Source organism: Aquila chrysaetos, chromosome 2, assembly GCF_900496995.4.
Source record: "Aquila chrysaetos chrysaetos chromosome 2, bAquChr1.4, whole genome shotgun sequence".
Classification (NCBI taxonomy): Eukaryota; Metazoa; Chordata; class Aves; order Accipitriformes; family Accipitridae; genus Aquila; species Aquila chrysaetos.
In genome coordinates this window covers 13,779,050-13,793,076 of record NC_044005.1, presented here as the reverse complement: position 1 = coordinate 13,793,076, position 14,027 = coordinate 13,779,050, and the positions used below count along the sequence as shown (strand labels likewise).

The following is a 14,027-nucleotide window of genomic DNA, read 5'->3' as shown; positions in this document are numbered from 1 at the left end:
CTTTGCTGTAACGCACTGATAGAAACAAATCATATGAAAACCAGCTGCCAATCCAAGAGCTACACAGAGAAGAAAAAGAAGGATTTTAGCTTCTTCTGACAACATAGGGATGCATTTGAGGAATACTTACAGTGGGATATCATACAAAACGTCTCTCATCATGCACAATTAAATTGTGGCCAAATCATTCCGTAAAAATCAAGATGTAACCTTTAGATAATGTTCATTTTTCCCCTATAGGCGCAGTGACACAGGACAAAATATGCTAGAAGCCTTTATAACTATTCAGCTGAAGATCTGATTCCTCCTGGTTTCTATTTCCATTCATCTTCTTTCTCACCTCATCATATGAGCTACCCTTCTTCTTCAAAAGAACTGTGCAGAAACCCACAAGAGGGCACAATCAGGCAGAGAGGGGGGTGAGCCTCACTATTTTACATAACAAAATCATATGCATCAAAACACACACACACACACACACACAACTTCCCAAATGTCTGAGGTTAGTTATCCTTCATGTCCTGACAAGTTACACCCACCTTTCCCAGAGGAACTAACTCACTCCATAACAAGTACCAGACTTCTGTTAAAACAGCAAATAAAGTAGGACCACCTACCACCCAATCCTGCAAACACTTACTGGTATACAATCCTGCATGCTTACTGCCATGCACAACCTCGGAGTTTCAGCTGGTCGGCCCATGTTCGTAAATGCCGTATCTCCAGCAAATGTCCCCAGAGTTATGCTCTATTGCTAGGTCAAAATCAGGCCAGTTCTGCAACCCCTGTTTACAGTCAGCCTCAGGCACTGACTTATGATGGAATAACTCATAAGAATGAAACACAAGTTTGGATTTCAGGATAAGGCCCCCAGTCAACATGTGGGAGCATTTATGGCTCTGTGAGACCTACGTTAAAAAATAACTTAAAAACAGACAGTGTTTCCCTATGAGTGGCCTGTTTTCCCATGTTCTAGTTTGCTCTTTCAAAAAGACTGGTAGGCTGAGATATCGGTCACTATGTGAAAATGACAACATTCGATTAAAACAATAGCAATTTTCAAGTGACGCTTTTTTTTTCAATAGATGGATGACATTCCTAGACATTCTATTAATTAGCAGGCCCCAGGCAACACATTTGGTAAAACAGAACAATCTGGCCTTTGATTTGTATCCAGGCCTTACCCAAGATCACACAGAGGTAGCCAGGCTGCTGATAGATCCCCCACACAGAGCACACACCCCCAGCAAGCAGCTGTGTTAAGAACTGCATGTAAACCACTTTGAAGAACTCTCAATCTGCAGACAAAGAGAGAATGATTTATTAATTAATAAAAAACTGCTTGTGTCGGACTGGGCAAGCAGAATCTGTTAAATGGACTTTACTAATCAGTCCCAAATTTGTTTCTGCATCCTTTTTCCAGTTACCTGTTTCAACTTCACTTTAAAAGCCATCCTGGTTGAAAAACATATCCTGAATGTTTCCTATATTTCAGGACCAGGAATTCAAACAAGCCCATTACTTTCAAAGTAAGGAGGCTATTAATATCCTGATGAGCATCTGAAATTAGCAGCATCTCATGTTCTACACCTACATGATGGTTATCTAGGAAACTGGCATCCTTTTTACGTCTTTTCTGGGCAGCTATAGTTACAATCCATCAGTACACTGGATGAAAAACAGTCTCAACAGAAGATGTTGTAAGATGCCAGCTGAAACACTCAAGCTTTTGATACTCCCACCTGCATTAATAATTTCTGGTTGCATTGGATAAAGATCTGTGAATTCCTTCACGTTTAGGAATTTATTAAGGTAACCAAAACTTTGGAATCTTTTTTACTTGTTGTATTATTCATTTCATCTGTAGACGATAATGGTCCTCTTACATTAAAGATAATTAGGGCCTTAGAGGGGCTTTCAAAGACATTTCCACATTTTTTCAGTGATGTAGCTGTAACTAAAACAAAATCCAAAGGGAAAAGGGGAGGACTATTCAATCTTGAAAGCAGCCAGACTGTCTGGAGGAGATATATTTTGAAGGTTTTATTGGTGGCCCTCAGAGAAAGGCAGCTATGACCTAAGCTTGAAGGCTAGCAAGGACTATGTGGGTTTGTGTGGGAGGGGGTTAAATCTAATTTGTAAATGGTGAGTTATTAGCCCTGACATTTGAGAATAGACACTGCATTGTGTCGATGATGAGAGCAACCCTAGTTTTCTTGTTAATGGCAGTGATTCATTCTTTCCCACTCCACTATTGTTCCCGTTTACCTGGCAAAGAGAATTACTTCTTATGTGCTCCCAATTGCTGATTTCTGGAGAGACTGTTCAGATGAGCAAAAGCACAGAAGAAGAAATGCACAAAACAGGCAGAGTTCTGGGAACAGCCCTAGTGGATCTCTGAAAGGGTATGTTATTACCAAGCGGCCTTTTCGCCCTCCTCTACTCCCCTTTGCACCCGAGAAAACCCTGGCTCTCTTCTGCTTTACTCGGAGCTTTCAGTCTCCCTTCCATTCAGTTCAGGATTATTCCGTTAAACTCATGCTTTCAAAAATATCTAAAATATCCTAAGATGGGTAAAGGATTTGGAAGCTTTAAATGACTTCAAACCTATGCGTAGCCATACATTTGGTAACACAGAGCAACCAGCCTTGGATTTTCCACTACAGCCTTACCTTACTGCACAGGAGCAACTATGCCCACAACTGGCCTCCAATGCCGTGTGAGACCACCCAGAAACCACACAAGGGGTCTCAGCCCATTACCCTCACAGAAGTCCATATATTAAGTTTTTTAAAAATTGTCTTAAAGCCATGGAATATCAGGACAATGACCAGGAGTAAATCAAGGCTCAAGCCTCCACACAGAGCTGTCTCTCCAACAGCCTGTTTTATAACGTGTCTGGCTACTGCGCTCAGACTCTCTGTTTGTCACTTGGCGAAGTGCAAACCCAACACTTCTCAGGCTGCCTCCCCTCCTCCCCAGCAGACTGTGACACTGGTAGACGGGCCTGATCCCTTGCAAATGTGAAGTGGCAGAGCTGCATTGACGTCAGTGATGATACTTCTCTTTCTTACAACTACCAATCTGGCCCTCCCACTTTTACAAAAGCCCCTGAGGGGACAACATGAAACACAAAGCTTGGAAAAGTACAGAACTAGGACTTGGGAACAGCCCATGGCACAGATTAGGGGACAGTAGCCATAAAGAGTTTGAATCCAGATGTGAAATTCCCCAAGGCCAGGACTATTCAAACTCTATCTCGTATGTGAAGCAAACAAGCTAAATTAACTATTGGGTCAACCTTGCCCATAAGACACAGCTTTCTGTGAGCAGCTCCACCCAAAGATCTTTGGGAGCTATTTACTTTGGGGCACGCAAACAGCTATATATCTGCCAAAAGGTTAAAGCACATTCCACCCTTCGTGCGGCCAGCCAGGGCCACTGCAGCAGGCAGGGCAGGCAAGCTGACCGACACACTGGGGCTTGCGCTGTGCAAATAGTTCTTGTGCCCAGTGAGCACGGAAACCACAGCTGCAACTTTGCCAGTGGTGCAGAAGGTGTCACGTCCAGAGACGGCAGAGGGCACTCAACTGACCTCAAACAAACAGAGCTTAAGTGGAATGTGGTATCCTCAATTCCATCTTGGGTTTCAAGTGACTAAGTGAAGAGATGCATGAAATTCATATTGAGTCCCCAAGCTATTATGTGCCTACTGCATAGAGCTACATCGCTCTCCGAGCTGCCACAGCCAGCCATGAAGGTAGCTGGGCTTTGGCCACACAGAATTCCCACAGATTTCAATGGGAATTTCAGTGTTCCAGCCTGGACTCCAAAAATGCAGTGCTGGACCCAGAGCTCTGACGGCTGGAGCCGTATTCAATATCAGTGTCTGGCAACACCCATTTGTAAAACAGTGAGTCATTCACAGGCACAGCTTTAGAGGGACAGACAGGATGACTTTAATCATACATTTCCATTTCATTAACAAAGTTCAGTAAAACCAGATGAGCATCCTGGATGATAATAGTTGGTATTAATCTAATGACTGCAGTGATCCACTGCCACAGTTAGGAATAGTTTTATATCCTACAGAATGCACTGTTTTAATTTGCTTCAAGACATAGCAACTAATGGACTCCTGAGGCTAAGGACAAAATAATTGTTTAAATGTCCATGAATTTTATTTAGAAACAGGTTTTCTTCTGAAAATCAGAAGCATGGAAACGAATTACAGAAAGTAATTTGGAAGAGTACATCCTCAAGAGTACCTAAGCGACCTAGGAGTCTGGGACACCAGATAAATCAGCTATCATTAGCACTTTCCATTCATTGTAAGCAAGGAAGCAAGTGGTTTGTGTAGTGGACTGTATAGGGAGTGACATTTAGTTCAGGCAGATATTACTGCAAGGTGCTCATTTGTCATGGCTGCACAGTCCTTCCCGCTGACCAGTTGGGTTTCCTTTCAAACATACAGTTTTAGGTCTTTCCCTCTAACATTGGCATACATCAAGCCTCAGACCTGATGGAAAGCATCTGAAAGCAAATTGTTGGTTAAAGCTGGAGTTTGGCACTGCATTTTTACCCAAGGTTTTTTTAAAAAGAATGGACAGCCTTTTGGGCACCATTTTTCCAGATCACCATGTCTGGCTAACCCCTCTTACATATTCAGGGTATGCTTCCATGGCAGATTTGCAAACAGATGCGATTCCCTCTGCAAGTGCTCCAAGATGCCCAGATAGAAGCTACCTCTAATCCTAAAGTCATGTAACTGCAGCCCTGTTATGCTGATCCCAAGCTAATATATTCTGCTTCCCAGCAGGACTTATTAGTTCAGGCTCAGCCACATGCTAATGATGGCTACACAGCTTCCCATTCAGAGCCAGCTTTCACCCAGCCAGCTTGGAGCATGGACAGAGTGAGTTCATATCTGCCTGCCAAACCCTGAGTAGACATACCTTCAGTGACTCAAGCAGTTAGGAGTAGAAATGCATGATGAATCTTGTGTAATATTCTCACAGTCCAGTAAAGGCTGGCCTTCCTCACTAGTTTGAAGAGCCTGTCACAGATGGTGGTTTCCTTTGTGATAGGATTATTCCTTACTTTGTGTACCAAAACTCTTCCTCACTGACACTTTCCCAACTTCACACTGACTCCTGCTCCACTAAGAAGGCTGAGCACTCTCCTGCTTAGAGGGACGTGTTCCTTCAGGATTCACCTCCTCATGAAAATATGAAACCAACATATGCTCTACCAAACTCCTTTCACTAATTTAATTTCCCAGATTCTGTGAGGTGACAGGTCCCCAGGGAAAACCAGCACCTCACAAAGTATTACTGAGCAGATGAGACAGATAGATTTAAATTCAGCATTGCAGTCTGAAAGCCCTCTGGTTAAGGTCATGGCAATCAGCCAACACATGAGATTTCCTACAGCTGCATCAGTCTTAGACATGAGAGAAACATCAAATGCTTTGACAGAATTAAACTTTCTACAATGCACATGTACTGGGTTTGTGTGGCAAGGTTTTGGTAGCAGGGGGGCTACAGGGGTGGCTTTTGTGAGAAGCTGCTAGAAGCTTCCCCTATGTCTGACAGAGCCAAGGCCAGACGGCTCCAAGATGGACCCACCACTGGCCAAAGCCGAGCCCATCAGTGACGGTGGTAGCGCCTCTGGGATAACACATTTAAGATGGGAAAAAAAGTTGTGGCAGGCACAGAAACTGCAACTGGAGAGAGGAGTGAGAACATGTGAGAGAAACAACCCTGCAGACCCCCAGGTCAGTGAAGAAGGAGGGGGAGGAGGTGCTCCAGGCGCCGGAGCAGAGATTCCCCTGCAGCCCGTGGGGAAGACCATGGTGAGGCAGGCTGTCCCCCTGCAGCCCAGGGAGGTCCACGGTGGAGCAGATATCCACCTGCAGCCCAGGGAGGACCCCACGCCAGAGCAGGTGGATGCCCAAAGGAGGCTGTGACCCCTTGGGAAGCCCGCGCTGGAGCAGGCTCCTGGCAGGACCCGTGGCCGCGTGGAGAGAGGAGCCCACGCTGGAGCAGGTTTTCTGGCAGGGCTTGTGACCCCACGGGGGACCCATGTTGGAGCAGTCTGTGCCTGAAGGACCGTGGAAAGGACCCATGTTGGAGAAGTTCGTGAAGGACTGTCTCCTGTGGGAGGGACCCCACGCTGGAGCAGGGGAAGAGTGTGAGGAGTCCTGCCCCTGAGGAGGAAAAAGCGGCAGAAATAACGTGTGATGAACTGACCCCAACCCCCATTCCCGTCTCCCTACACCGCTGGAGGGGATAGGTAGAGAATCTGGGAGTGAAACTGTGCCCAGGAAGAAGGGAGGGGTGGGGGAAGGTGTTTTAAGATTTGGTGTTATTTCTCATTGTCCTACTCTGGTTTGATTGGCAATAAATTAAATTAATTTTCCCCAAGTTGAGTCTGGTTTGCCAGTGATGATAATTGGTTGAGTGATCTCTCCCTGTCCTTGTCTCAACCCACGAGCCCTTTGTTATATTTTCTCTCCCCTGTCCAGCTGAGGGGGGAGTGATAGAGCAGCTTTGGTGAGTACCTGGCCTCCAGCCAGGGTCAACCCATCACAGCACACAAATCCTATTGCTCTATCTTTCTAGTGTAAAAAGCACAAGTGAACAAAAAACTGGTTTGCTTCAGAATCTTGATCTCTTTCACCTCCAGCCCCAGCCTCCTGTAGAGGTCCACCATGTCTCTTAGTTACTTTTCTAGATCTTGGTCTACTTTCCACCCATGATTTTTATAGCAAAACACCTAATAGGAAGTTTGTCTGCCATCTCCACCCAGTGGATAGCTAGGTTAATGCACTAAATTAAGTGGAAACTACCCGCTTGAAGATCTGCAGCACTTCTGATCTCAGCTTGCATCAGGAGTTAAGTGTAAGACGGAGAAAATTCATACAAGCCGAGTTCCCCCTACCCTTCCAACAGGTTTTCTGCTTTCTTCTCTGTTTTCTCCTCCACTGTCCACACACATCCAGGAATAAAGTTCCCCCTGTCATAACAGAACTTCATCACAGTTACATTCTATGATCTAAACCGAAAACAACCTATTTGACATTTAAACCACAATTCATTTCATTTTGTTGTTTGATGACACCAGTAGGCATTCATTTTCCAAATAATCTTAGTAAACAAACATTGGTTTTTCAGTAGTATATTTGTCCAGATTCATTACTGTCCACACTAGTATCTGTAGTTCATTTATTATTCATATTTTTAGATCATAGGGATAATGTCTCCAGGTTTATACAACACTTCTAGTTGGGCAACACCAACGTGTCAACACCTTCTTCTCTTTTGCACAGAAACTCTTCCATCATGACTGCAGCCTCCACACATATTCCAACTTCTGTGTAACCTTGTCCACTAAGTCTTTAATATTCACTTAAATTTGAGTTTGTAATTTCCAATTTGCTTTAGACAGAGCCTGTAGCAGCCCATCCAATTCAGTAAAATCTTTCTAGCCTTTGGGACCAGCAATGGTGTTAAGACATTGTGATTTCCATGCCTTCTTTAATGTGTTTTCTTCTGCATCTCTTGATTTCAGTCAGTTTCTGATAATACTTTTCTACCAACCTGGGCAGCAAGGTAGTATCAGGTCTTGCTTCAGCAGCATAAAAATATCACTCATTCAGTCTCACTTGGTGACAATATACTAAGAGGTAGGAAAATCTAGGTGTGCAAACTCTTCAAATACATTTTATGTCTACTTATTCTTCCTATTCTCTGAGGAAGCCATCTAGGATCCCTAACCAAAAAATGTTCAAGAAATGTAAAAACAAAACACCCAAAACCATTAATATCCTACAAATATGTGCTTATTGGTTGGGGAAAATAGCAATGCTGCCTTCTTCCTTTACTGTCCTATTTAGCTCTTTCCTTTCTCCTGCCTCAGTCAATACTAAAAGACCTGTGATGATGAAAGCATGAAGTCTGTGACACTCTCATTTCTGGTCCAGGTGCAACACACACTCATCTCCTGCATCTGCCTGTGAGCATGTCTTCCTGTATTGCACAGTCTGAGAAACCATCTAGCCTATGACTACTTTGCCAAAGGAACTTTCTCTTTACTCAGCTCCTGGCTTAATATCTACAATGTCACTCAGCATCTGTGATCACAGTTTGTTGTATGTAGCACATTGTTTATGTACAGCACTATAAGGTGGGTAACACACGCTGCCTCTCACTTATTTTCACAAGCTGAAACTAATTAATGTCATTTCATATGCCAGGGATAAGAGGACAGCTGGAAACCATCAAGGGGAAATGGGAGCAGTACATGGGCTGTTTCTTCAGTCAGCTGTTTCACTGCCCAAAGCACACACACGCACATTTACGGCTTCCTCTCTCAGGTCCAGTCCTACTCTAGCTCTACCACTTGCACTCTGAAGTCTATACAATTATCCCAGTTTTACAGTGGTATAAGAGAGAACAGGCTTGGGCCCAAATATTCTACTGGCACTTGAAACATTCCTGTTTTATCAAAACTTGATACTCAAAGCCTTCTGGGGACACACACAATCAGGATAAAATAGCAATTAATACAACATAATTGCCTTAGACTATGCTCAGAAATCTCTTCCAACTCACAAATAAAAGTCCACACACTCAAGCCACAAGTCTCAGCCTACGTACTCCATCAATAGACATATCTTTGTCATATCTCCTGGAGGCCAAATACAGGGTTTGTCCTAACCATGAGGAATAGAAGCAGAGAATTGAGGTTCACTGCAAATGCCATCTTACTGGTCTTCATTTTCTGTGACAGTACTCAGGCCTGGGAACAGTTATCCAGAATGCTTCTGCTGACCTCAGTTTCTGGGATAGTTCTCCCTCACTTAACCCTGAACCTTTCACATACACATGAAGATAAACACCCAAAGTTCTACATGCTAAGACTTATGCAAACACATTTTGTGCCAGAGGGCATAGGCCAATAACCTGCAAAGATCCACACCCACACAGAATTGCACAATGGACCACACGTATTTTGGAGTATGGCATTTGCCTATCACTAAGAATTATCAAGCACCAGTCATTTCCAGAAACAGTTTGCTGGTCTCAACGGATCAGTTACACTGCATTTATTTTTGCTCTAAGCAGTACCTTCTATGCCAGTCATTCATACCAATTTGGGAGCTCACCCAGATCCTTCCCTCGCCCTTTTCCAGGTCCTCAAGCTCAATAACATTTAATTCACCAAGTGGAATTCCTCTGGCTCTTCTCTGCAATCCTAATTTCAACTTTATCCTGACGAGCTGCCAGAGGCTTAGAGAGCCTACTCCACAGGGATCCCAAATTCCACAGTCCACTGCAGCCCAACACTACATGACAGCAAATCTTTCAAAAGAAAGAAAAGACTCCATAAAACATCATCAGAGCTCTAACACTTCAAAATGTGAATTCATACGTCAGTTGTAACATGTTCAAGCCTGGACACTTGGCTAATGCACAGACCTCTTCTGAGCTGGTACCTCGCTGGTGCCTTGGGTCTCAGCTCCGATCCACTGGATGGCAAGTAGATTGAGCCCAGGAAGACCAGCACTCCAGGCAAGAGCGACAGAACTTTCCTTCTAGTTCTACCACTTGCAGAGTAAGCAATACACCATTTAACTGATACCCTGAGTGATTCTTTCAGAACAGAGCCAAAGAATAGAAGTGAATTTCCAGGAAGTAGCTCCTGAACTCATCCAAAATATTAAATTACAAGATATTTTGTCGATTTTCAACTGCCATTGGAAAGGCCCAACTAACAATCCGATTAATCTCAAAACAATAACAGCCCTTAATCTAACATATATCAGCAAATTCCTGTTTCTCCCTTTTCTAACAAAAATAACAACACTGTAGTTGCCAGCGCATTAGTAAGATTCTACTTCTGCTCCAGAGACTGAATCAAACCTTTGTTCTTTACAGCAAAGGATTAAGAAGGTTGCTATTTTGGTAATGAGATGTGGAGAGGTACTTACTTTGCAGCTGAGATCCAGGCTGGATGCCTGAGAAAGGAATAAACTCTGTTACCTCAGATGAACTTTATTCTTATAATCAGTATATCAAACTCTGTTAGTGTGATGCATATCATTAACAATAAGGAGAGACTATTCATGAATAATTACAATTTGATAGAGTGTTTAAGCTCATTTACAAAATATGCCTTATGTTGTAGATAAAGTCATGAATGTAGATTTTAAGATAGCAACACACACACACACACGAAATTAGAAAAAGAAAAATTGCTTACTTTCTAGGTAGCCTATTGGTCAGCTGCTTCTTTTTCTTCACACTAAGTCTAATTTTTTTCCGGATATCTCGGCTCTTTTAACAGCATATCATGGAGAAAAACTGTCATAAAGTGGCACAAGAAGAAAAAAAATTGTCAGAAAAACAGCACATGGACAGAGACAAATGAGAGAACACTCTGAAAAGATCAAATCATAGGACACAGATCCAAGTGCTGAGGCACCAACTCAGTGCCCAAGATGATTGAGAAAACTGTTTGTGAGGCTGGAAAAGGAAGCAGTGACCTGTGAAAATGAAAGCAACTTCATGAAAACATTAGTCATATAAAAAATATGTTGTTTATAGTTATCATAACAACATTTTTATTAAACAAACATGTCTGGTATATAAAGTTGTTGCAAGTAAAACATTTCCAAAGGACTAGGGTAGGTAAGGTAGTGTGGTTAGAACCTGGCACCACTTTATAATTACATAGGGATCAACTTTTTGCACTTAGAAATGGAAATGTTTGGAGCTCGCATCAGAGGAGGTCCAAATTTCTAAATGAAAAGTATTATTGTAAGAAAATCTAGGAGCATCTTCAGATATAGTAAATACAAACAGAAGTGAAGGCAAACAGATCCTCAACATTTCACTTGCATCCTGCCTATTGGCTGTTGACATGACAAAGTACTTTGAAAATACGACAAAAATTAAACTATTTACTGACTCTCATTTCCAGTCTAGCAGGGCAGTGTATTTTAAACATATTTTTTAAAGACCCACCATGATGCAAAGCAACCCCAGAAACAGGCAGAATGTCAGAAAGAAATTAGTCCATTGGTCATTGCTGATATCCTCTGGGAATGCTGTTTTACATCTGATGAAACTCTTTTATCTCTCCTCTCTAATGAACAGTAAAAATCCACAGGGGTTCAGATATCTCTGGCAGTATAGGTGCCAGATTTCCTAGGGAAACAAATCTTACATAGTCAAGCTTCGCCTGCATAAGTGGTCACATGCATATTACCCCTTCAATAATTTTTTGGACACAATCACCAATTCCAGCCATATCTGATAAAAGCAGATCTTTTATCTGATACCTCAACCTGATCTGATACCTTTGAGGTATCTGATACCTCAAACATAGTTAAATTCCTAACACAATGCTGATAAAAGCAGACACCTCAAAAACAATTAAATTCCTAACACAATGCAGGAAAATAGTTGGATGGGTGAACAGGATGGCCTTAATAGCGCTCCCAATAAATGAAAGGCTTCACTGTGAACATAACCTACCAGGATTCAGAGAGTCCACTACTATTGAGCTGTCAGGAATTTCCTAGCCACTGGAAAAGCCCCAACTGGAGCTTGTGCCTTGTTAGAAAACCAGGGAATCCAGTGCCATAGGAAATGAGACTTTATTCATTCCAAGCTCAGGGAATCACAGTTTTCCAAAATGAACAACAGTAGAAAAGAAATTGTGCTTGCAAGTTTACATTTACAGGTAACGCTTTAATCAAATATTGAAGGAATTGGGCTCAATGCGGATGTGACAGAGCAATATTTTTTGGCCTGTAACATGCAGGAGGTCAGAATGTACAAATAAACAGTACTCACTCTTCAAGTCTACAGAACATGTTGATTTCCTTTTAAATCCTCCAGCAGGTTAACTAAACAAAATATCTATTTACAGCAGAAAAAATGATGAAGTTATTCAAGGACTGCCATCTGAGTATCAGCGTGAAGTTATGACAGAAGGATCTACCCGCTGAAGCTTTCCACATTTATTCTCTCCACCAGTATTGAGAATCATTGCAGATTATAAAGTAACTCCCTCTTTGAGTACTTTGAGAATTTTCAGCATGGTTTAATTTTTCTATCACAGCAGAAATGCTTTGTAACTCAAGTTATAACTTTCACTGAAAAGTCTTAAAGTCCCTGACCCTGGAGCTTGATCCATATTGGTGCAACTCTGACAGATCTCAAAGACAGATATGCTTACAGAAAAAAGGATCCCATCTGTCCTGGTTTGGGGTGATCGGCTAAGGAGTGATCAGCAGGACTTGCTGACCTTTTAACAGCCCCATATGGCCAGTTCTTATCTCAACCCACAAGTTTTACTTTTTTTTCTGATTCTCCTCTCCATTACTTGCTGGCTGGGGTTAAACCACAACACCACCCATGCAAGACTGCAAATTTAATTTGCAGATTTTGCATATGCATCCCTAATGTTTAGGTATTCAGCCACCTAATGGAAATTCTTTGGACTGATCCCTAGGAGGAAAAGGCATTGTGGTTGAACAAGAAATTCTGGATGTGGCAGTTTCATTTTAAAAAAATCAAAAAAAAAAAAAGGAAAGGAAAAGCATATTTGAAAATTAAATGCAGAAATTTTGGCTGCCATTTTAGTGTGGGGAATTCAAATGGAAAAAAGTGTCTTCCATGCTTTAGCTGAGTTCTCTCTGATAGCTGACTATGCCTGGCCCATGCAGCCTGTAGACAATGAATGGGCTGAATGGACAAGTGGAGGAGGAGGGAGATATTCAGCTGGATGACAGCTTTAATATCTGGCTTCAGTTTCTAAAAGTACAATCTGAGTTCTGATGGATGGATGGATGGAAACATAGACACACATACACACATTTTTCTTTTACAATACACAAATCTTTTTACAATCACCTGAAATGCTCTCTCACTCTGTGCATAATCAGGCATTTCTATGACAATAGCCTCCTATGTTTTAATTATGTATTATCTCAGACTTGAAGACTTCATAGAAGTGTAAAATAATTAAGCCTCTGCATTTAAATGAAACAGTTTAGTCAACAGCAGTCTCTCTGCAGCATAGTTAGGCAGATCCCTCAAGTCTCTCTTTCCCCGATATATAGGGCAATGCCATAGTAAGTCAAAAGTTAGAGAATATGCCTGGTGTGTCATTCTAGGTATCACGGAAGGGCCCGGGGTTCCAGACACCAGCTAGAGGTTATACTACTTTAAGAGCAAACAAAATGCAAGATGGACATACAAGAACCATGGCCTTTCTCTGGCTTTCTGCCCTTTCATAGCAGCTGCAGAGGCAATGCACTAGTTCTCACAGGGTCACAGAGGGAGAGGGACAGACCAGAGCACTGGGTACTCTGTGCACTTGCAGTAGTTTGGGAGACTGGCAGGAGGCATCCTAGGTCCTTCTTGCAAAATCAACAGGTGTTAAGAGTGCCCAGACTTACTGAAAATGAAGCCATGGTTGTCTCGACTTGGGCAACCAGACTTTTTTTGAAAATTTTTTAAAACAGAGCCTGCAGGGAAATGAGGGTTAGAGCGAAGCTGTCCTAGCTCCCAGGCCTCACACAGAGGCAGCTCTTTGACTGTAGGACTCCTTTCTCCCTCACTTCCCCTAGCCCTTTGCAGTGAGGTGGGGCCAGAGGGAGGCATTTTCAGCCTTCAGAGGACCTTTATACTGTATTAAAAATATGGTTTCTTTAATGTTTCCTTTTTCAAAAGTAGTAATATAAACTAACTGAGTGTGCTCTTAGGAGAGCTTTTGGCAAGGGTATGGGACAATCGTGTGCCAAACCTCATCTTTGGCATGAAGAAATAAACAGACTGTGGTTCTGCATAAAGACAAAACTTTTGGAAAGCCTTTAGAATATTTCTCATAATGAAACAGTGGGGTGGTAGTTTTCTTGAAATTCAGAATACTCTCCAGAATACAAATCCAACCTTTAAATGTTTTGGTCTCTTCAATTATAAACTGAGTTCCTTCATTAAAAAAAATAAAAT

The 14,027-nt window shown here is 42.3% G+C and overlaps 1 long non-coding RNA gene across 1 annotated transcript in view; it reads right to left on the bottom strand.

Moving 5' to 3' along the window:
• Positions 1 to 1,223: 1,223 nt before the first annotated feature.
• Positions 1,224 to 14,027, bottom strand: part of LOC115338686 — a 48,094-nt gene continuing 35,290 nt past the window's right edge. Inside the window, exons 2-4 of the long non-coding RNA XR_003922499.2 lie at positions 10,267 to 10,367; positions 9,995 to 10,021; positions 1,224 to 1,298 (exon numbers count right to left, since the gene is read on the bottom strand). This is a non-coding gene — a long non-coding RNA (uncharacterized LOC115338686). The remainder of the gene's footprint in view (positions 1,299 to 9,994; positions 10,022 to 10,266; positions 10,368 to 14,027) is intronic.